Genomic DNA, 21,936 nt, shown 5'->3' on the forward strand with positions numbered 1-21,936 from the left:
AAATACATGTACAGCTTGGCTGTGGTATGGGCCAACCGCAAATGCTTATATGGGTCTTCTCCATGTAGAGTACGAACATACTTTATCTTCCTTTCTGCACTGATTTTGTGGTGGATAACTAGGCTCTGCGTTCTTCAAGATCAAAGATGACATCATTTTGTGTCTGTAGCCCCAGCATGTAGAGCATTGCCGGGCAACAGTATGTGGTTAATAAATGTTGGTTGAATGAATACATGACTGACTAAATGTATGTATTTGTGTCTAGCAATGTTTGCTAATGACGGGCTTTCTTTTTGAAAAAAATTATTTCGAAATAATTATAAGTTCACAGGAATCCCACCTAAATCCTCCTCTAAATACAGGGAGATCCCTTATTCTTTCCCTACTTGTTTCCCCCAGTGGTAACATCTTACATGACTAGTCGATATCAAAACCAAGAAATTGACATTGATACAATCCAGAGAACTTACTCAGATTTCACTAGTTTTTCATAGACTCATTTGTATGTGCTTGTGTGTATGGTCTGTGCAATTTTGTCACATGTATAGCTTCATGTAACCACCACCAGAATCAGGACACAGACAAGGCTTCCTTATGCAACCCTTTCATAGCTTATACTCCCCCCATCGCAGGTTTTTAATAGTTACAGCTTCGTGGTTTGCGTTAGCTTATACACTAACTATGGCATGTAAAAGAATGACAAGATGTTTCTGTTTGTTAAAAGACAGCATTAATGATTGCATTTGTAAACATTTCCCATTCCATATCCATGATCAGTTTAAACATTTTCTGTTTAAAAAAAAAAAATTAAAACTGGCTTCCCCAGTGCTAGGAATTGTCAACATTATCATAATGGGAGTCCATTCCCAGTAATCAGAACTTACAGACCACACATTATATTCATTTTCCAGAACATACATGAAGTGGCAAAACAAATAAAATGCTAAAAATCGGGATTATCAATGAGTTACATATTGAGAAGCGCATCTTAGAAAATGATTTTATAAGCAAAAAATTGATGCCAGGCTCATGTTCAATGAATTGGAGTGTTCAGCAGGTTTTGATTGGTGTGACTGGATGTTTTGTGCATAACTGAGGCTGTAGAGATGGATGCAGTAGGATTAGGGGTGTCTAAACGTGTGACTGTGTGTGTTGTAAGGGAACTCATCTCTTGGGTGATTACCGTGGGGGGGTGGTGGTGCAGATATAACTGTCTGTTTATATAAGCAAGGGGGAAACTTGATACAGAAGGGAAAAAACAGGTGCTTGTGGAAGTTCGTGCTTGAGGAAATAGTTTAGATTTTTGAGAATGAAAATCTTTTTACTCTCACGTCACAAAGATAAAAACAGACAACATGGCAAAGTTTCCACTTGGGTTATAGATTCGTGAAACTGAGACCACCTTGTTGGCATGGGAGAGAAGGTACCACATGTTCATCCTCTTTCCCACTTATTCGCTCACATTTCGTTGTGCTGAAGATCAAGTAATGAGAAGTTCTTGGGAATTTCATCACGGGGGGGTGAAAGGACCTTCCTCTGCAGACTCTGCTTCTTTCTTCTCTTCCTCCCCTGCTGCCTCCTGTCCCACCATGGAGCCCCTGTTAGGGCAGAAGCTAGCAAGAAAAACCTGTTTTGCAAAGAAAAGTCTGCAGGTGATACTACCCAGTCCTCGGGGTTGAAAGACCTTCAGCCTGTCCCGGGAACATTGTGTTCCTGCTGGCCGTGCTTTTGTGTGTTCGTGTGTGCACTGAGAGCAAATCTGGGAGGCTGTGGGTGGGTGTGGGGATAACGAGTCTGGGTGAGTGTCAGGCAAGGCCTTTAAAAATAGCTTGTTTTTCATTTTTTGGAACATAACCTTCCTGTTCCAGTGTATTAATAATCAATTTTTAACTCTCATATTTGGTACTGTGGGAGGTTAAAAAAGCCTTTATTATTTATTATTTTTTTTCTTTTAGGAACTAGCACTCTCTTCAGAACATTTATCTATAGGTGAGAAAGATTTACTAGTAATGCAAAATAGGCTAAATAGAGAGTATTTATGTATGGAAAGAATAAATTTTTTAAATTATAGACATGGCCTTTGGAAAATCTATGAAGACTTAGAGAATGTATGTTTTTGGGATAGTTCATAAGCAGTTCTTTGCTGGGCACTGTAGACAGGAGTGTTCAGAGAACCAGGAGCTGGGGATGCAGCTGACTGCCGGCAGGGCAAGGTGTGCACTAGATGTGGGTTCAAGTCCTGCCACTGACTACATTGTTAATCCAAGTTGAGTTTTTTCCCTGACTCTACTTTAGTATTCACAGCCTTATTAAAGTAAAGTTTATAAAAAAGCTCTGTCAATTTCAAAACCCTATACAGATGTGAGTTACTATTCTTTGATTATCAGTCTTAGAAATCGAATGTTTTTGAAATTTCTTTTGTGTCCAATTAATAACTGAAGAATGTCTGAAAAGATATCTAGTCATTTTTAGGAACATGGAATGATACGGAAATAACAATGTAGCAGATCATTTTAGGATGAAAAATACATTCCCCTTTCAACCCATCAAGAATGAATTTCTAGAATAATTAGGATTCTCTTTAGCTTTTCTAAAAATTTGTGAGGCAAAGACTGGTTATTTCCGAAGAAGAACTGTGCACCAGCTTTTTGTCTGGCTTCATTATAAGACTTTGTTTTTTTTTGAAAAACAAGTGCAAAGAAAACAAAAAACTATATCATGAACTTTCCTTCCTCCTTTCTTTTTAAACATATTTATTTTGCATCTGTTTAGATGCTAGCTTCTGTAGTGGGGATCAAAAATAATAACTATTTCTGCTGTGGTTCAATCAAATTAATACAAATATATATGTGTCATTTCCAATTGAGATCTGCTGTAGAATAAAAGGAAAATTTCTAGGAGCATTTACAATGGAACTGGTGAGGCTTCTTCCCTGGAAGCAGTATTTGGGTACAGATATGAAGTGTAAGCTATGGGATAAACTGGCCTGAAAAGCAGAACAGAAGTGTATGGATTGGGATAAAAATTAATTGCTAAAAATAGTGGCAATATTAAGTCACTGTATATAATAGGCCTTTTTATATCGTTCTACTCTGGAAGCTTAGATAAATCCTCTTCTGTATCATATTTTTTTTTTTGTCTTTTTTTGTCTTTTTGTCTTTTTTTCGTGACCGGCAACGGATCGCAACCCTCAGTGTCGTGCCCGTACCGGACCAGGACCGGCCACGGGATCGCAACCCTCGGTGTTGCCCCCGCTCCTTGCTCAGCCAGTGAGCGGCCGGTCTGTATGTGGGATCCGAACCCTCGGCGGGAGCGCCGCCGCGCTTCCCAAGCAGCGCACTGTAGCAGTGCGCCACCGGGCCGGCCCTTCTGTATCATCTTGAAACAGCGGTTTGCGCAGGCATTATGCTTTGTCCAACCTGAGATATTTTCAGAAATAATACTCTTAAGATTTCAAATATGTCTCTCTGATACTTTTCTTCATAAAAACTGAATCAGACTAATGTACAAAGTACTGAAGATTTAAGTGAATATTTGTATAAATCTAGAATGGAGTAGAAATTTCTAAAGGGTAACTTCAAATCCAGAAATCATAATTTGGAAATAGATTGATATATTTGACTACTTAAAAGTAAAGCTTTTTGTAAATTTAAATAGCTAATAATAAACTGGAGAAAAATATTTACAATATATGACAGTGAAAATGTAGTATTTTTTATGAACAAACCTTTTAACCAGAGTAAGGCAGCTGCCCCAATATAATGATGGGAAAAGTTTGAACAGGGATTTCACAAACAAGTGACCTATCCACAGATGATTTGATATTTAATATTACTGGTAGTCCAAGAAATATAAGTCAAAACACTGCTGGGTTTTTTTGTGTGTTCTGAGTAAGACTGCAAAGATGGCCATCCCAAATGTGGGGAGGAGGGTGTGGTGAAGTGTGCATGTGTGTGTACTGATGAGGCATGTGTAAATTTATATTTTCCTGTATGCATAAACATTTAAATTGTGATTCCCCTTTGACCCAGAAATTTTACTTCTAAAGATTTATTCCAAGAATGTCATTATGAATATGTGCAAAGATTTACTTAAAATTATGCTCACCAGATAATTGTTATAATTAAAAATTGTGAATTAAAAATGTCCAGGAGGGAGATAAATAAATATGGCAAATTATTAGAAGGAGCACTAGGCTGCCATTAAAAACAAAGCATTTTAAAATTTATTAATATGGAAGTTTGTCTATAAAGTATTAAGTGAAGGAAGTAGATTACAAAATAACATTTATGCCAAGGATATATAGTAACATTGAAAATTTGCTGTATGTTAGATATTTTGTTAGGTATATGCTTTATATTGATTATCTCATTTGATAATCACAGTGTTCCTCTGAGTAAATATTAGTAGCCCATTTTATAGATTAGTAAACAGAAATATCAGGGAGATAAATAACTCTACATCACATCAATATGAAGTGTGGAGCCAGGGTTTAAGGAGCAGTTTCTGGAATTTATACATTTGTATATATGTGTGCATATACATACATGTGAGAGGGCATGTAAAGGTGAAGTACACCAAATACTAGGGTACTTCAGAAAGTTCATCGAAAGATTCATATTATCTTTCCATTTTATTTTTCCGTGAACTTTCAAGTACCCTTGTACAATAACAAAGCTTACTAATTGCTAATAGTATTTCAGGTGATTTTAATTTTTTAATTTATACTTTTAAGTACTTTTTAATTTATCCTTTTTGCATGTGGTACTTTTCTGAGGAAAAAGGCAAAGCTATTTTTATTTTTTAAAGTTCATGTTCTATAATAAATAGTGATTTTTTTTTTTTAATAGGAATGTTTACAGCAGCTCTATTTGCAATAGCCCCAAAATGGAACCGTCCCACATGCCCTTCAGTGGGCAAATGGTCAAACAAACTGTGGTACACAGTTTTAAAAGGAAAAAAAAAAAAAAAAAGTCTAGCTACTTAATCCTCTATTTTCTTCTTTCTTTCTTTCTTTCAATATTCACGACATACAAAGCTGATTGTCCCCCTTCCTGCCCATGACGTGGGGGCCAGATTCATATTGGGGACATACCCAATATCAGAAGTTACTTTTGTACCCTTTGTCCCCTTTGAATTATCCCCCAACCTCCCGCCCCCCTCAATTTCAATTTGTAGCCCTCAGATCTCTTTTGGATCATGGGACTACTGTGGTCTTTCTTAATAGTGATTTTTAAAAGGGCAGGTAGCATGAGTTTTCATTTGTATACATATTTAAGACAGTATGTCATCATATGGTAAAGTTCAAAGATCGCATTGTAAAGTTCAGATGAAAATGTAGAAATACGCCTGGGTTGGGGGAGTGGGTTTGTATACAAAATGCATAAGGTTGAATAATATTCATGTAATAGAGAAGGTATGTGGAGAAAGTGAACATTGAGTTGACAGAGAATGCTGGACCTATAGTAGCTGAAGGAGCACAGCATTCTGCATGCAAATAGCCTGAACAAGTGGTGGAAGCCAGAATATCAGAATGGAAACAGGTGGTTAGTTCAGTAGATGTTGGCTGGTTGGTCTGGAGTGGTAGGCGGTACAATAAGGTGAGGCCAGATTATAGAGTGCTTCCGTTGTGAACCATTTATCTAGAAGGTTTTCCAGACAAATTCTAAAGTATTTCAAGATCTCTACAAAGCTTAATTATACTGGTTTACTACACGTTCCTCTTCAGTGTCTATTGAATTATTAAGGAAAGTCCTGTAATCAAGTCTGTGCCTAACAGATTTGGAAATTCCAATTATACATCACAGTTTTTATTTTCAGTTTTCAAACTGTATTTTTATAGTGTATTAACAGCACTCATGAATTTTACATGAGAAATAATGAACTTGATTAGTCTGAGCAGGCTTCTGCACATTGGAAACAACAGTTCTTAATTACGAAACTCTGCTTTGGATGGGGCTTTGGACATTATTTAGTCTGGCTTCCCACCTTGGTAAAGGAATTTCTCCTATAATGCTCCCCAAAGGGGATTATTCTTAATTATTTGCCTAAAATGATGAACAGAAAGAGGAAAATGAAGACCTATTTAGTTGCTCAGCCCGACATTTGAAGTAGCTTATTTCATCTGTTGAACTACATATTCATAATGAATGAAAATTGAAAAGCACACATTTGTTTTTCAGAAAATTTGTACGTGTAGGAAAAGAATCATGTAGGGGCCAGCCCGGTGGCGCACTGGATAGTGCGCCACTTGGGAAGTGCGGCGGCGCTCCCGCCCGAGGGTTCGGATCCCACATACAGACCGGTTCCCGCTCACTGGCTGAGCGAGGCGCGGGAGCAACACCGAGGTTTGCAATCCCGTTGCCGGTCCCTGGTCCGGTACGGGGGCAACACTGAGGGTTGCGATCCGTTGCCGGACACGGAAAAAAGACAAAAGACAAAAAAAAAAAAAAAGGAAAAGAATCATGTAGAATACTAAATTATCAGTTAAATAATTTATTATTTGAAATAGTTTTTATCTTTTTATTTTCTGTTGCAACATGGAAGAATATCTATCACAATTTTAACTATTTTGTTATTTGAGTTATTGTTTTATAATGTACTCCTTATAGATGGAAGAAAGTTGTATCTGTCACAGCAGGCAGCATGTTAAGGGTATATACAAAAAAATACTAGTTTGGTAAAAGATTGCATCTCTTTAATAGTAATGATTTAAATCACACTGGTTATTTTTATTAATAAAATAATGACCACTTGTGCGCCCCACCCATGAACTAGGTTATTACCAGTAACATATCCCTCCTCTAAATAAAATAAGAGACCTAGAATTAAGATTAATCCAGTTCTTTGTACCTGAGATTGCCCTCTGTCAAACTAATTCTTATAATCTATTTGATACTCAATATACAGTGTATTGTAGATACAACTGGTGATTTAGAACAAAGCAGAAGACACAACCTATTTGTTGAGTATAAATCTAATGTATAAAGCCATCCAAAAACAAGAAATTATAGGACTGAATTTTAAGCCACATACAAAACCAATAGTATTGTTAGAGAAGAATTAGTCAAGGAAGGCATTGTGGAGAAAGTCAGAATTTTGAAAAAACATGAAGATGGGTATGAGTGGACCAAAGGTTTCCATCTAGAAGGAATGGAAAATGGTTGGAGTCTATGAACCTACTGAATCTTGGACAGTTTACCTAATTTTTGTAGTTCCAGGACATAGCACAGTGCTTTGTACATATTGGCACTCAGTTCTTTTTCTTTTGTACTATAGTGCCTCTTAGATATTATAAAGAGTAGAAAGTAGACCAACTTTCAGTATAGTGTAACAGTTCAAAATTCACTTTAGGATAAGAGAGATTGTAGTTTGAGTCCTGGTTTAACCACTTGCTTCCATCTCTGTGGTGTTAGTCAAGATCTTTCCCTTCTAAATTACAATTTCCTCACCTGCAAGGTAGTATATCAAGAGTACCTATTTCAAAATTTGTGATTTTAATAAGATAAATTTTGCAAAGCACTTAGCTCTGTGTTAGCTTAAATGTTGCCCTTAAATAAAAGAAACCAGGGACATGGCAAAATGCTACTTTTGTGGTTTGCATTAACATATATATGTATTCTTTATGATCTGCTATAAGCTAATAAGTGATGCTAAGTGGCTTGAATATTATCTGTGGTGTTTGATTATTTTCTCTTGAAATGATATTAGTTGGAAAGGGGCCAGAGAGGGGGAGAGTGCAGGAAGTGAGCAGAGGATAGTAAGTTTCTATTCTGGAGTAGTTGAGGTGTTCAAACTTTGTGTCTCTTCTTCATTTAGGTATTCCAGAATTTAGTTAAGGCCCATCATAAGGTAGGGTGATATATCCCTTTTCTAGTGAAAAAAAAAATGGGTATTTAACTGGACCAGACATTGATACCAGGAAATACAAGAGTTGAATCAGGGAGAGGAGGAGGGGACAGTCACAGGAGGCACATCAGGCAGTGTTGGGCAGAGCACTCTACTCTTCTGTACCTGTTTCTTCTCTGACTCTTCTTTTTGCTTCATCCCAAAGAGGTGATCTTTCTGTCTCAGTGGGCTCTCTTCTTGGTAATTTTCTCTTTCTTTTTGTTTTCTTCTAGTGAGCCTTCTACCATACTCATTGAAACAAATCATGCTCTCCTCCTTTCCCACCTGCCAGCCATGACTGTTGTGCCCTAGCCCTGATGTCCAAGTCTCTAAAGACATTTTGACTTGTATGTTTGGCCATGAGTTTACTCAGTGATTCAAGACAATGATTCACTTAAAGCATTTTTTAATGTACTATGAAATGATCTACTGTGAAATTTTATAGAGAAAATCCACGTTTATGAGGAAATACAGAATTTCAAATAAATTAGAGCCATCTGTGGGTGAATCGGGTTTTACCTGGGCCAGCAACTCTCCTTCCTTTCCACGTGTCTTTACTACCACTGTCTAGCACTTAGCCCTGGCTCTGCACTTAACCATAGTCCAGAAGTGAGATTTGATAAGCAATGTTCTTAGGAGATTAAGTTATGAAACTTAACTTCTAGGCAACTGAACATTTTATATAGGAAGTGAGGTAAATGCCTAGGAGGTCCTTAGAAGGTGCTATTTGTGTTCAAAAGCAGAGTTCTTCCTAGAAGCCAAGAGTTATCATGGTGTAAAGAATGATATGCTTAGAAATGCATGGGAACAAAATGTAAGAGTGGGCCGGCCCGGAGGCGCACTGGATAGTGCGCCGCTTGGGAAGTGTGGCGGCGCTCCCGCCCAAGGGTTCGGATCCCACGTATAGATCGGTTCCCGCTCACTGGCTGAGCGAGGCGCGGGAGCAACGCCGAGGTTTGCAATCCCGTTGCCGGTCCCCGGTCCGGTACGGGGGCAACACTGGGGGTTGGGATCCGTTGCCGGACCCGGAAAAAAAAAAAAAAAAAAAAAAAAAAAAAAAAAAAAAAATGTAAGAGTGATACTTTGTACCCTAGATGTCTAAACCCATTAATAGGTTCACTAATTGTGTACCTTAGAAATCACAAGTGACTTAGACATTAAAGAGAAAGAGTAAAGACTTATGTGATCCGGTATATTCTACCAAACTATTCCTGGTGTAGTTAATGATCAGGAAACATGCCTGTATCAATGTTATGATTTTAAAGATAAAATTTCAATTTAATTGGAAACATTTAATAGGAAACATGTTGAAAATGAAGTAGATGACCAACAGTGGTGAATTTTTTTGTCATATAGTTTAGCAATTTTCCCATTTCAAGAGAAGTTAAAAACAATGGAAGAAAAGCAAATCTACTGTGGTCATATAAAGAAGTATAAATAAAAGTTGGTTTTACTTGTTTTAAAGACTGGTGAGTATTTGGGAAAAGTATGCAATATAGGATCTAGACTTAAAGTCCTAGTTTCACCATTTATTGTTGGTCAGATATCCTCCATGTAACCTTAGACAAGTTATACTTCCCACTTAAGCTTCCGTTTCCTCATCTATAAAATGCAGCTACCAAAAAATACCTACCTGGTAGTGTTGTACTGAGAACTATGTGAAACACCTGACAGGGTGTTTGGAAGGTAGAACTCAGTGAATGTTAACTATTAATATGAGTAATAACTACAACCCCCCCCTTTTTTTATATATCATATAATACTGGTGGTTATTTCTGTAGACCTTTGTAATTGTTCATGTAAAGTTTGTTCCTTTTAAAAAATTGAAAATGCACTTTTTCAAAAAATTGAAAAGTTTATAAAATGATGTGATTTGCTTATCTTCTCTCTTACACATTGTTACTCTCTGCAGCGCAGCGCAGCGCCTAGCAAAATGCTTTGTAAAACCCTATTAACATAAACATTTTAAAAGTTAAAGCATTTTCCACGTTAAGAGCCGTGTTTATTTTATTATTTATCATATTAAGAGAAATTCTAGATATGACCTTATTAATCTTATAGACTTTTAATAAATAATTGTTATTTGAAATCTGTATTATTAGGAAATTATTGATGAAATATGGATAGTATATGGGTTCTTAGAAAAACATTATAAAAGTATGACAATAATGCAAATTAAGATAGGAAAAATACTCAAGAGATGTTTTTGTGCATTTTATTCATTATTTTTCATATGCAGGTGATTTTTATTTACTAGTACAAATAAGCTCTTTTTCCTGGTTTTTCTTAAATGTAGTTTATAACATCAGCATGCTAGTCTGTTACATTTTTTACTGTAATTATATCAGACGTTTTTGGCCATGAATTATTTCCAGTTTTTAGATTACAAATTGTATTTCAACAAGCTTTTTATACTTATAGTTTCTTCTTTTTTGGTAGGATTAATTCAGGAATGTTATAGTGAGTCAAAGACTGGTTTTTTTTGACTCTTGAAATTGCCTTTCAAAAGTTTGATAGGTGGTATTGCCAGAGGCAATATATGAACAATGGATATAATAATTATTAGTTTTAAATTGGCTACTTTAGTCAATTTTAAGTGTTATCTTACCTTCCCATATTTCTTTGCAAGGGACAGAAATGACCTTGTTGACATATACTTAGTTTCGAATTGAAGTAGATGGTCATGACTTAAAATAATCTGGAATTAGTAGTGTGGTTATAATAAAGCACACATTGTTAGAAGAAAAACTCTTTAATGCAAGTTGTTGACTTTTTATATGATATATTTGTATGCTTACAATTGAAACTACTTACAGGAAAAATTTAAAAATCTTTCAAGTACAAAAAAATCAAAATGTATTTTTGGCTTATAAATTCAATTACTGATTCTTGACTTAATATAAAATTTATTTAAACTCTTACTATCTGAGGCTTAAGATAATAAATGTAGACTTAAAAACCACTGTTTTGGTTTTACAGGCATTTAAAAATAGCCATAGGGGAATCTTTATCTTGAGCTTTACTATTAAAACCAACTATACAAAGTCTTCCTCCTTAGCTTGCTCTCTCTCTTACCTCATTTGTAAGAGGACAGATCTTAGTATTTTAAAAAGTTATATATGCTATTCACACCTGCCCCCTGCCCCCAAGACAAAACATAGGCACATTGAATGAATAGACATAGAGGGTTGGGGACATTTCCTTGAGATGTATAATAAGATGATGAAGAAAAGGGTGAGGGGAAAGTGTGAGAACTAAAGAGAAAATCAGAAGGAGATTAGAGAGGAAGAATGGAAATATGGAAGGGAATACATTAACTCCGAGTTTTTATTGCTTTCAAATTTCTTTGTAAACTCCTCTGTGAGCTGTAAAATAGGTTGTCCTTTAGGTTTATTGACATGCAGTTGATTTGTATATTTGGTAAAACTAATTCAGCATCTCTTTCCCATTGTCCGTTTCTGTTCTTTCTTATTTTAAGAGAAGCACTGTTTGACTTGCCGGCCTTTTCTGCCCTGCTATAGCTGCCGGCTCAGCCCTGCAGCTTCCCACCGTGTGAATTTGCACTTCAGTGGCACCATTTCCTGTTAGAAACCAAAGGCAGGCCCCTGACTTTTCTGGGTGGTTCACACAGGAAAGGACCTGAAAAGCTGATTCAAGGCACCTGACTCCATCCTGGGACGAGTTGATCAACTTGGTGCCCAAATAGATTCCTAAACTCTTTTCCGCACCTTTTGGCCTCCCGTAGATCCAAGATAGAGTGTTAGGAAAATTTAAAGATTGATGTTATCCCAGAACATGAATTATAGAAGCGTAGAATTGATGTTGTTCAGATTCACCTAGATAGAAATCCAGGTGAATGATATTTGAGTCCAAGTAAGGTGTTTTGTTTTTTTTTTTTAATAGTAGTAAAATATACATAAAATACATTTACTATTTTAAGTATTTTTTACCTGTTATCTATTTATCAAAGATATAACTTTTCACACTGTGCAAAGCACTCTTCTAAACAATGGAAATTCAAAGATAAATAAGATCTGATTCTTGTACTCAAAGAACAAAAGTAGAGTTAAATCCATATATTCTCACATAACTATATTTAAATTGGAAATATATGCATGCATATAAGTTACAAAGATGAAACCATTCTTTCCCTGTTATGACAGAAGAACCTCTAAATATTATTATTTTAATTTTAATTTTTTAATCGTGGTAAAATGTATATGAAATAAAATAGATCATTTTAACCTTTTTTTTTTTTTTTTTTCCTTTTTGTCTTTTTTTTTCGTGTCCTATATAATTTAAAATTTAAGGGGAATAGAGAAGCATGAAGCTAAAAAAAAAAGTTAATTTGCAAATATTGTACTTTTTTTTTGAAATTAAAGTAACTGATTTTCTTTTTTCTTTTTTTTTTTTTTTTTTTTTTTTTTTTGTCTTTTTTCGTGACCGGCAACGGATCGCAACCCTCAGTATCGCGCCTGTACGGGGCCGGGACCGGCAACGGGATCGCAACCCTCGGTGTTGCGCCCGCACCTCACTCAGCCAGTGAGCGGCCGGTCTGTATGTGGGATCCGAACCCTCTGCGGGAGCGCCGGCGCGCTCTCAAGCGGCGCACTGTAGCATGCGTCACCGGTCCGGCCCTAAAGTAACTGATTTTCAGACCTCTTTCACCCTTCTTTATTTTCTACATGTACATTTTGATAGTTGGAGTATTGCCAAGTTCTTTTAAACCTGTTTTTTCTTAATGCAGAAATCTTTTTATTTCTCAGGGTCTTAAAGCAAAGATCTTTTTTTCATGTAATAAATGTGCAGTCCATGTGCAGTCATTCTTAATAATAGTAAATACTATGAAATTGACAATTGTGGGTATGTTTCAGTTGGCATGAATTGTGATTTAATAAAGTCATATTTCTGAATAAGAGTACACAAAACTCAACTAGTTTACTACTGAAATCTTACCAAATCTAAATTATTTAAGGAAGTTTTAACATTTGCATTTTATCGAATAATGTTTTCAGCCCTATTATGGGGACTCTGGAGGAGTGATTATCTAGCAGTCATCAAATTGTAGGAAATTAGATGCCTTTTACATCTACTTGGTCTCATCATCTAGCTATATCTGCAGTCATTTGGTTATATCATCTGATCAGTCAAGTGCATTTCATTTTGTTTTATTGATATAATCTACATTATTTTGTATTTATGACAGTGACTATTTATTTATAAAAAGGCAGTGTGTAGACTTGGGTTATTCTGTATTCCCTTGGGTACTTTTCATGCTCAATATATGTTAATAAATGGTTATTATGTGTTGGAGTGATCTGTGGCAAGGAAGGGCCAAAACCTTTGCATCTGCTTAGACTATTTGTTTATTTTTGTCAGCTGGCCCATATGGGAATCTGAATAGACTGTTTATTTTTAAAAAAGTAACTCTGAAAAAGCTCAAATGTCCAACATGCGGAAATTACTGATATTCATAACCAATTTGTAGCACAATTAAGAACTTTCCAAATGACCTTGAAGCTATAGCTGTAGATGGGCATTGAATATATTTGGACACTTCCTCTAAATGCATTAGCAACAGAGATTTCTCAGAAAACAGAAGTAGTTGGGAAGGAGTGACATTTGCATAAAGGCACTTCCTTTTGCCACCTTTGAATTTTTTTTTAGAAGTATGGTTTAATCTTTCTCCTGTTATTAAACTGCTTTAAGCTTCTTTCCAAGTATCACAGCCAAATTGAAGGATTTATTTCCTTGCCTGGACTTTAAAACATTGCTGTCAAACAAAGTAAGCAAAGGCAAGCAGTAGAGATGTTTCTGTCTTCTAAGGTATTAAATTCCCAAAAGAGTTTGTTTGCTTTAAACTCTATTATATAGAGATTGTTACCTGAATGGGTTTGTAAGAGATCAAAGTGTCAGTTTAGTAAATAGAAATTTTTTTTTTCTCCCTGAGCTGTGTTATAAAGGCAGATTTCTTTGCCTTATTTATGTTGAAAACTTAACATGGTTAGGAAAACACTGGGTTATTAAAGTTGAAAAGTGTCAGTGAGGAGGTGGGTGCTATTTTCTGTAGAGGCTTAAATATTTAAAGTTTATTGGAACTGAAATAATCGACAAATATCTAATATTACTTGGAGTTTCTACTAATTTCCCATGTTTTAGAGACACATTTTTCCTTCTTAATTAAGTGCATTTTCATTCATAGAAACAAAATTTGTTTTAAAGGCATGGTTCTGCCTATCTGCCTTAAAATAGTGTTTAAATTAATAATACTAACTTGTTAATATTGCCACTTGTTTGATATGGTACTAAAGGCCAAAGAAGATGAAATATGAGGGTACTTCAAAAAGTTCATGGAAAAGTGGCTTTTTTGAAATACCCCTTGTATATCAAGAGACCAGCCTAATTGGCATCTACAAAATTATGATTTTTTCAAATATTTTTCATCATATTTCTTCATAATGTGCGTGCTCTCACTCTCTAAGCAATAGTCCTGCTGACTCCTGCTGTCATTGTTAAGGGCTCTTGGTGTATCAAAAACTAATTTTTGAGCATGACAAAATGATATATATTTTTTCTTTTATTGGAAACAAAAGTTCTGTACTAATCAAATGTCTAACCCATTAGAAGGGGCAACCAAGGTGTTAAGCCATGGAGAATTTACTATTTTGCTGGCTGTTTGTTAGAGTGTGAAGTTGGAATTCAGAATGTATTTTCTCCTGAAACATGGTTGGTGATTGGGTATGTGTTTGTTAGGGGTGGTTAATCTACAAAGCTCATTTCCTCTATAATGCCCTCCTGATTAGAATATGGTACTTCAATTATGTGGTAACCCTGGATGTGACAGCGTATCTGTTGGGAAATGTTTGAGTTTTCATGTGAATTTTTAGGGACATTGCTATAGCTCTGACAACATAAGTATGGATTTGAAAGTTATAAGCCATGCACAGCTTCTGATATTTCAGAGGCTGGGAGTTGGAACATGGGCTCCAGTGCATTGGTGGTGATAAACTGTTATGGGTTGGAGTCTCTTTCCACTTTAATCTCTTAGTGATACTCCCAATCCTAGCTTTATTTCACATATCCCTTTCTTTTGTTTGGGGTCACCCCAAATTTGACTAATCTGCATGTTCACAATTGATAGCTCACGCTTCTGACCATAATTGCTATTTTCCCCCTTTCTTGCTATTTTGAGGTAAATTGTGTCCCCGCAAAATTCATGTCCTTCTTGGAACAGTAGAATGTGACATTATTTGGAAATAGGGTTGTTGCTGATGTAATTAATTAAGATGAGGTCATATTAGAGTAGGGTGGTACCTTAATCTAACATAACTGTGTCCTTATAAGAAGAGTAAATTTTTTTGTTTTTTTGGTATACAGTGCTTGGATTTAGATCAATGCAAGCCTCAGTAAAACAAAAATAAATTCATTTTCTTCCTTCATTATGTTCTTCACAATGCAAGGCTTTCCTAGACATCTTAGAAGAAGGGGGCCCCAGTGAGTTATGAGTGAGTTGGGTGTGTAGGGGGGACTGGAGTGGTCACTGGTGGCTGCAGCTGGGTCAGGGTTGTGTTGATGTGTGTTTTAGATCTGCCCCTTTCCCTCCTTTTCTCTGTACCTTTGTTCTACTGTTGGAAAACCTGTCTTGGGCTCATGTTAAGGAGATGAGAATGAAAGTGAAGGGTTGCAAAAGTATAGGAGATAAGAGGATTCTCAGTGACAACGAACAAAGAAGGAAAAGTGCCATCTGGCAGAAGTGGGAGGCAAAGAGGTACTCTGGCCACTGGCAGCTATTGAAGTATGAGTGTGGAGAAGTCCATTGAGTTTGTAGAGAGGGAACTTGATGTTTGTGTATGTAGACATATGTACAGATATTTGTCTAGCCAATGAGTAATTTTCTTGGGTGATCAAAATGTGTGCTTATAGTGGTTCTCTCCTCTGCGGTTTCACTTACTTGTGGTCAACTGCAGTCCGAAACTATTAAATGGAAAATTCCAGAAATAAACAATTCATAAGTTTTAAATTTTGCACCCTTCTGAGTAGGGATCTGATTGTGGCAAACTTTGGGGTCAGACCAGGCCTTCAGCTCTTGCCCAGCATTCTCTCTGTTGCCGATTCTGCCTACAAAACATCTGGAGGCTTCCGGCGTTGGAATGCCATGTGGTCTTAACACGTCAGCAGTAACATCCCAATGGTTTGCTCTCCATGATAGTGTGATGAAATCTCGTCCTGTCCTGCTCTGTCCTTTCTTCATCACGATCTCTAACTGTGCCTAACTTATAAGTTAAACTTTAACAAAGGTATATATGCACAGGAAAAGAGTTCAGTGCTATCCGTGGTTTCAGACATCCACTGGGGATCTTAGAATGTATTTCCCAGGAATAGGGCACTACTATATAATAAATCATTCTTTTTTTTTGAAATTCTTTTTACAGTGACTGTTGCCACTGTATTATGTGATGAGTTCCTAGAAGCTCATTCCCCCCTGTCTTGCAGTCCACCTTGTACTTTGTAGATGTGTCATTTGGGTTGTACCTGTAGTGTTGTTGACTAAGATGTGTTGCCGTTCGTACCTCTGATGCTGTGCTAGTGACTAATTTCTAGTATTCCATTGTTGCCATTTTCTACATAATGATAGTGTATTTAAAATATGAGAAGACATGAAAACATCAGATTTAATGCAGGTCTATTTAATGAAGAAGGGTTGGAATGAATACCACTGTATTGACTTTTCATTTTTTGCAGTTTCCTTGTCAAATGCACATGCTTTGCTAGCTTCCAGATGACCATAACTATGTTCCTTTTTGTTTCTTTGTCTGTAAACTCCCCTGCTGATTTGGCTGCTGTTGAACTGTTTGAAGCCTGTGGTCTAGCTAACCATACCATTAAAGAGACCTCATTATTGGTGAAATTCTTTGAAGTTGGTTCTGCGATGTATGCAATTATAGTTTTGATAAGAGTCCTAGCTCTCTGAAATTCTTGTATGTGTGTTAAGTACTTTGCATTACTGTATTTAATTTTCATATCAATCATTTGAGGTAGATGATAACACATCTGTTTTCTTCATAAGAGCCTGTCACTTAGCATTGTAATTTGGAACTAACCGGTGGCATGCTGGTGAACAGCTTTCTGAATAAGAAACCCCGATTTATTGCATCTGCTGGTTTCCATGATGTAAATAAACAGACGATGATGGATTTCAAGCTACTCAGGAGTAGTCATGAGGTTCTGAAGAGATGTGCAGAGTCAGCTCTCCTATATTAGCCAGCTCCAATCCTCCTCTGGATCCAAAGCTAATGTTCCTTCTGTTATGTTATGCTGCCTGCCTTCCTCTCCTCCCCCTCCCCTGCTGCTGTCATTTTATTACAGAATCTCTGGCAACACCATCTCAAGAACATCCTGTCCTGTTTGTAGCCTCTTCTATTAAAAGTTTCTTAGAGACATGGAATTATAATTGGCTGTCAACTTCTAGGACCCTTATTGGTTTAAACTACAGTAGACTTAGTAGAATAAGATTTATCACAGTAAGTCATCTCTTTTTTATCTTCATAAGAAAAGTGTGAGTACTGCTATCAAGTCAAATGCCAGATCATTTCACATGGAGTGGCAATTTTATGAACTTACTAGAAAGACCAAACTGATTTTACTCTTGACATCAGCTGTTCTGAGTTTAATTCTTTCCATCTCCTTTTTTTCTGCATAGCCTTTACCTGGAACTACCTTTTCAACAGAATAGGGTTTGCTTGACAGCTGCAGAGTAGTAGCAGACTTGGAAGGCATCTGGATCTTGATGGTAATGCAAAACCACGAGAACTCTCAGTGGTCTTTCTTCTAAATTGCAAAGGAAGTGGCTGGTGTTAATATTTCCTTCTCATTCCATATTTTGATGGAAAAGTGTAATCACTTGTCTAATCTGTTTCCCCTTCTCTAGTTCTACCTGGTTGTAAATCTCAGAGAACACGTGTCTTAGAGAGTTTTCATTTTTCCTGGTTCTGGCTATAACACTAACTTCCTTAAAGATTGGAGTGCATTCTAAATCATTGCATTTTGTCAAGTTTTCTACTCATGCTAAGACTTCGAGTGTGATTTATTAGACATCACTAAAGTGGTGCTGGCATTTTTGTAGGATTTGTTCTACAGTGACTGGGGTACCTATTTTCTTCATCCGAGCTGTGTTAGGCTGAATGGGGAGTAGATAGAGTGCTTGGCCGCATCACTGGCATGGACCCTTTGCTTTTTCTTCATTATTTGATTATATGGAAGTCCATGAGCACAGTGTCCTTCTAAAGAAACCAAACATTATTAAACAGAATTACTTCTTAAGGTATATATGCATGAAAAGATATTTTAGTTAATATGTATACGAGGCTTGTAAAGTCTCTTGTAACCAAATGCTATGTAAGAATGATCTCTTTTTAAAGGCAGGCTGAATTTTTGCTCTTTCTTTCCCAGTTTGTCAAACCCCTTTAGACATGGCCATAGGCCTTGGGATTTCAATTTTCACACAACAGAATGTCATTTTGCATTTTATCCCTAAAGATTCGGGAATTGTTGAGATAATGACTACCTGACACTTGTATTAACGTCCAGGCCATGACCCTGAGCAGTGAGCGTGTGTGGACGCAGGGACTGTGAACTGACTTTATGTTACTGCTATAAAGGTGGCTAAGAGGAAACACCAGAGGGTTTCAATGTGGTTTGCGTCTGGACAATTTCTTTTGCTTTTGCTTAGGAAATAAAGGAGTAGATTTTTATCTTCAGATATAAAAATTGGAAGTGTCTTCCACAAGAAAAATTTCCAAGAAAAGAACTCATATTTCTTAGTCTAATTACAAGAGACTCAAAGTTATATTCATCTCTTTCTTATATTTAAACATATATTAGATCTTTTTATCTTTTTTTTTTTTAACCTAAACATATATTAAACTTTTGATTGCAGGGGACTCGTAAGTTTATTAAAAAGATGTATTATGAATAAGCTTGTTAGCAGAACAATCTGATTTTCAGCATGAACAATGTAAGTGGATGCTGCTTTCTCTCTGTGATGATTCTATAATTTTGTGCTGATTTATGATTGATATACTTCTCTAAAGAGAGTTACAATGAAATGTATTTAAATTCAATTGCTCTGTGGCTGAAAACTTTTTCAGTTTGAAGTCTTCATATGGACAGTTAATATTTATGGGAATAGAAGTATATTTTTACATGGAAAGTTTGAGAGTGAGTTTTATTTGGCAAAACCATGTTTTAAAATTTAACTTTGGTAGAAAAGGCCAATCTTAATTTCTGCATATTTGTATTTGACATGTAATAAATTAAAATTTTGGTTTACTTACATATGTACATGGAAGTGTTCCTAAATATTCCTACAGTTAAGACTTTTAGTTTGCTTCAGTTGTCAGTTGCCATTGAAGATGTTTGGATCTAAAACTGTGGACCTCTAATGTATCATTATAAATTAAAACAAATTTTTTCCTCTCCAGGCTTTAAGAAAACGTATTTAATTTATACACTTCTTACAGTTTCTATTAGATGAATAAAATACATGTTTAAAAAGCAATAATTATAAGGACTTTTAAAGGTTTTTTCATGGCCTTTATTGTTCCAACCCTAATTTCTCCCTTTCTTCCATGACCTTATTTAGGAAGGTAGTGTGGAGTTGAAGTGTGTAAATATAAATAAATGTATATGTATATGTGTGTGTATCATTTCTCTCTCTTGACAGTTTACCCACTTATCTCAGGAAAACCTTTTTTTTTCTTCCATTTATGATAACAAGATAGTGAATCTGTTTCTGCTCTTCCATCACTTTTTATAGTCAGGTCAAACCTGTGTATATGTAGTGTATCTTTAGCAAATAGATTAAAATAGAATTTCTCAGTAAAGAGAAGAGTAAGAAATATGGTTAAGATGATATCGCAAATAGAAGCAAGTGGCTAGTCAGGTTCAGAGGATCTCTGACTTTCTGAAGTTGTGTGAATCATCTGTGTTGACTTTTTTTTAGGTTGAGGGTATTTACTTACTCATTTGTTTTTAGTTTACCTTTTGACCAAAGTGTAGTTCAAATGCAGGAAAGTGCATGTATTACAAGTTTACAACTCCCACAAAGTGAATATAAACATGCAGCATCCACCCAGATCAAGTCATAAAACATTACAGCAGCTGCTTGCACAAGAGCCACTATCATGCCATCTCCATCACCATGGACTGAACACTGCATGAATGCAACGTGCTCTTTTGAGTCCTGCCTCTTTCGTTCAACATTTTGTTTTTGAGATCCATCTGTATTGTTTTCTTCATTGTTGTATTATATTCCATTATGTGAATTTATCAAAAAGCTTCCACGACCTACTTACCCATTTTATTGCCAGTGGATACTTGGGTTGTTTCTAGATGTCAGCTCTGAAGAAAACTCATAGCAGTATATTCCTGTAACTGCCTTTTGGTATACTGTGTGCATATTTCTATGTGGCATATCTCTAGAAGTGGAACTGCTGAGTTTAAAGAATATGTTTTCAGTTTAGTAAATATTGCCAAACAGTTTTCCTAAGCAATTGTACCAATTTAGATATTCATTCCCAGTATATGAGAGTTCCAGATGCCCCATAGTCTTGTTTTTCTGTGTATTCTCTTTCTGACATTCTGAAGGTTGTGCCTTGGTGCCTGTCTCATGGTGGCTTCAATTTGCATTTCCCTAACTATTAATGTTGATGCATGCCTTTCACATGCCACTGGCTATTTGGCCATCTCTTGGGAGGAACTTGTCCAAGTTTTTTTTTTTTTTCTCCATTAAAACAAAATTTCATTTCTAAGATTGAACGAAATCCTAAATCCAGTATGACATTTGGTGGAAAGGGTGAAAATTATGGTAAAGTTATTCAGGTAGAAATATTTATTTACGTAACCATTGTTTATTGAACATCTCTCATGTCCATACCTTTATAATGGTCAAAGGATAGTGTCTGCCTTAAAGATTTTGCAATATAGTGGGGTATTAAAGCAAGTGAAAAGATACAAGGAATACTTGGTGTCAAGTGCTTTGATAATTAGGGATAAGAGTTCAATGAAAGCCTAAGTAGGGATCCATAATAGGCTTTGAGTAAGAAAAGACTTGCCCTAAGAGAAGAAAGGGAGCCAAAACTTAAATGAAAAGTAGGAGTTAGCCAGCTGAAAATTAGGGTGGGAAATAATGGTTCAGGTAGAGGCTGAAATTCACATTTGAGAGACTGCATGTGAAAGAAAGGATATGCATGTTTAAAAAGTCTTCATGTGCTTATTAATTTAGTTATTATTTGATGAGCACCTCTCATTTGTCAGACCCTGTGGAAGTCACAAGGACACTAGGGTGGATAAAGGTAATAATAACAACAGTAATTATAATAACCAACATTTAATGAATGTTCCCTGTGTGCTGGGCACTGTGCTTAAGCACATGATTTGCATTGTTTCCCTTAATTTTCATAGCCAGTTTATGACATAGGCACTGTTGTTGTTTTATATTTGAGGAAACTGGATCTTAGAGAAGCTAAATAACTTCAGTAATCCCTACAGTGACCTTATGCTCAACAAATTTCTTATCTAGTGGAAACTTCAGAAATTGCACAAAGAATTCCACATACAGACTGTAAATGTTGAGAGTTACAGTAGCATTAAATTAAATGTGGGTTTGCATATGATAACAGTAAGAGTTATGATATTGGAAGAGATCATAAGAAGAATAAACATTTTCTAGCATTGTTTTTAAATTACATGTATATAATACTGCATATAGTATATACTGTATTAACACTATATGTAATTTATTATATATACCTGTATCCAATTAGGATAATGAAAAAGCAATACACTTTAGTAGTTAAGAGCACAGACTTTGAAGTCAAAACCTTAGGTTTGATTCCTGACTCCACCATTTACTATTTAACTAACCATGGCAAATGCTTTTTTTTTCCAGTTTTTATTATTAGCATATTCATTCTTACAAATTGTGATATTTCTTCATGCTGTTTGCCTGACCTATCACTTCCCCCCCCCCCCCCCCCCCCCCCCCCCCTC

The 21,936-nt window shown here is 36.0% G+C and overlaps 1 protein-coding gene across 1 annotated transcript in view; it reads left to right on the top strand.

The window, feature by feature from the left end:
• KLF12 (Kruppel-like factor 12) overlaps window positions 1–21,936 on the top strand; it is a 422,257-nt gene that overhangs the window by 88,395 nt on the left and 311,926 nt on the right. The gene's annotated exons all lie outside the window — the stretch shown is intronic.

This window comes from Galeopterus variegatus, unplaced genomic scaffold (genome assembly GCF_000696425.1).
Source record: "Galeopterus variegatus unplaced genomic scaffold, G_variegatus-3.0.2 Scaffold515, whole genome shotgun sequence".
Classification (NCBI taxonomy): Eukaryota; Metazoa; Chordata; class Mammalia; order Dermoptera; family Cynocephalidae; genus Galeopterus; species Galeopterus variegatus.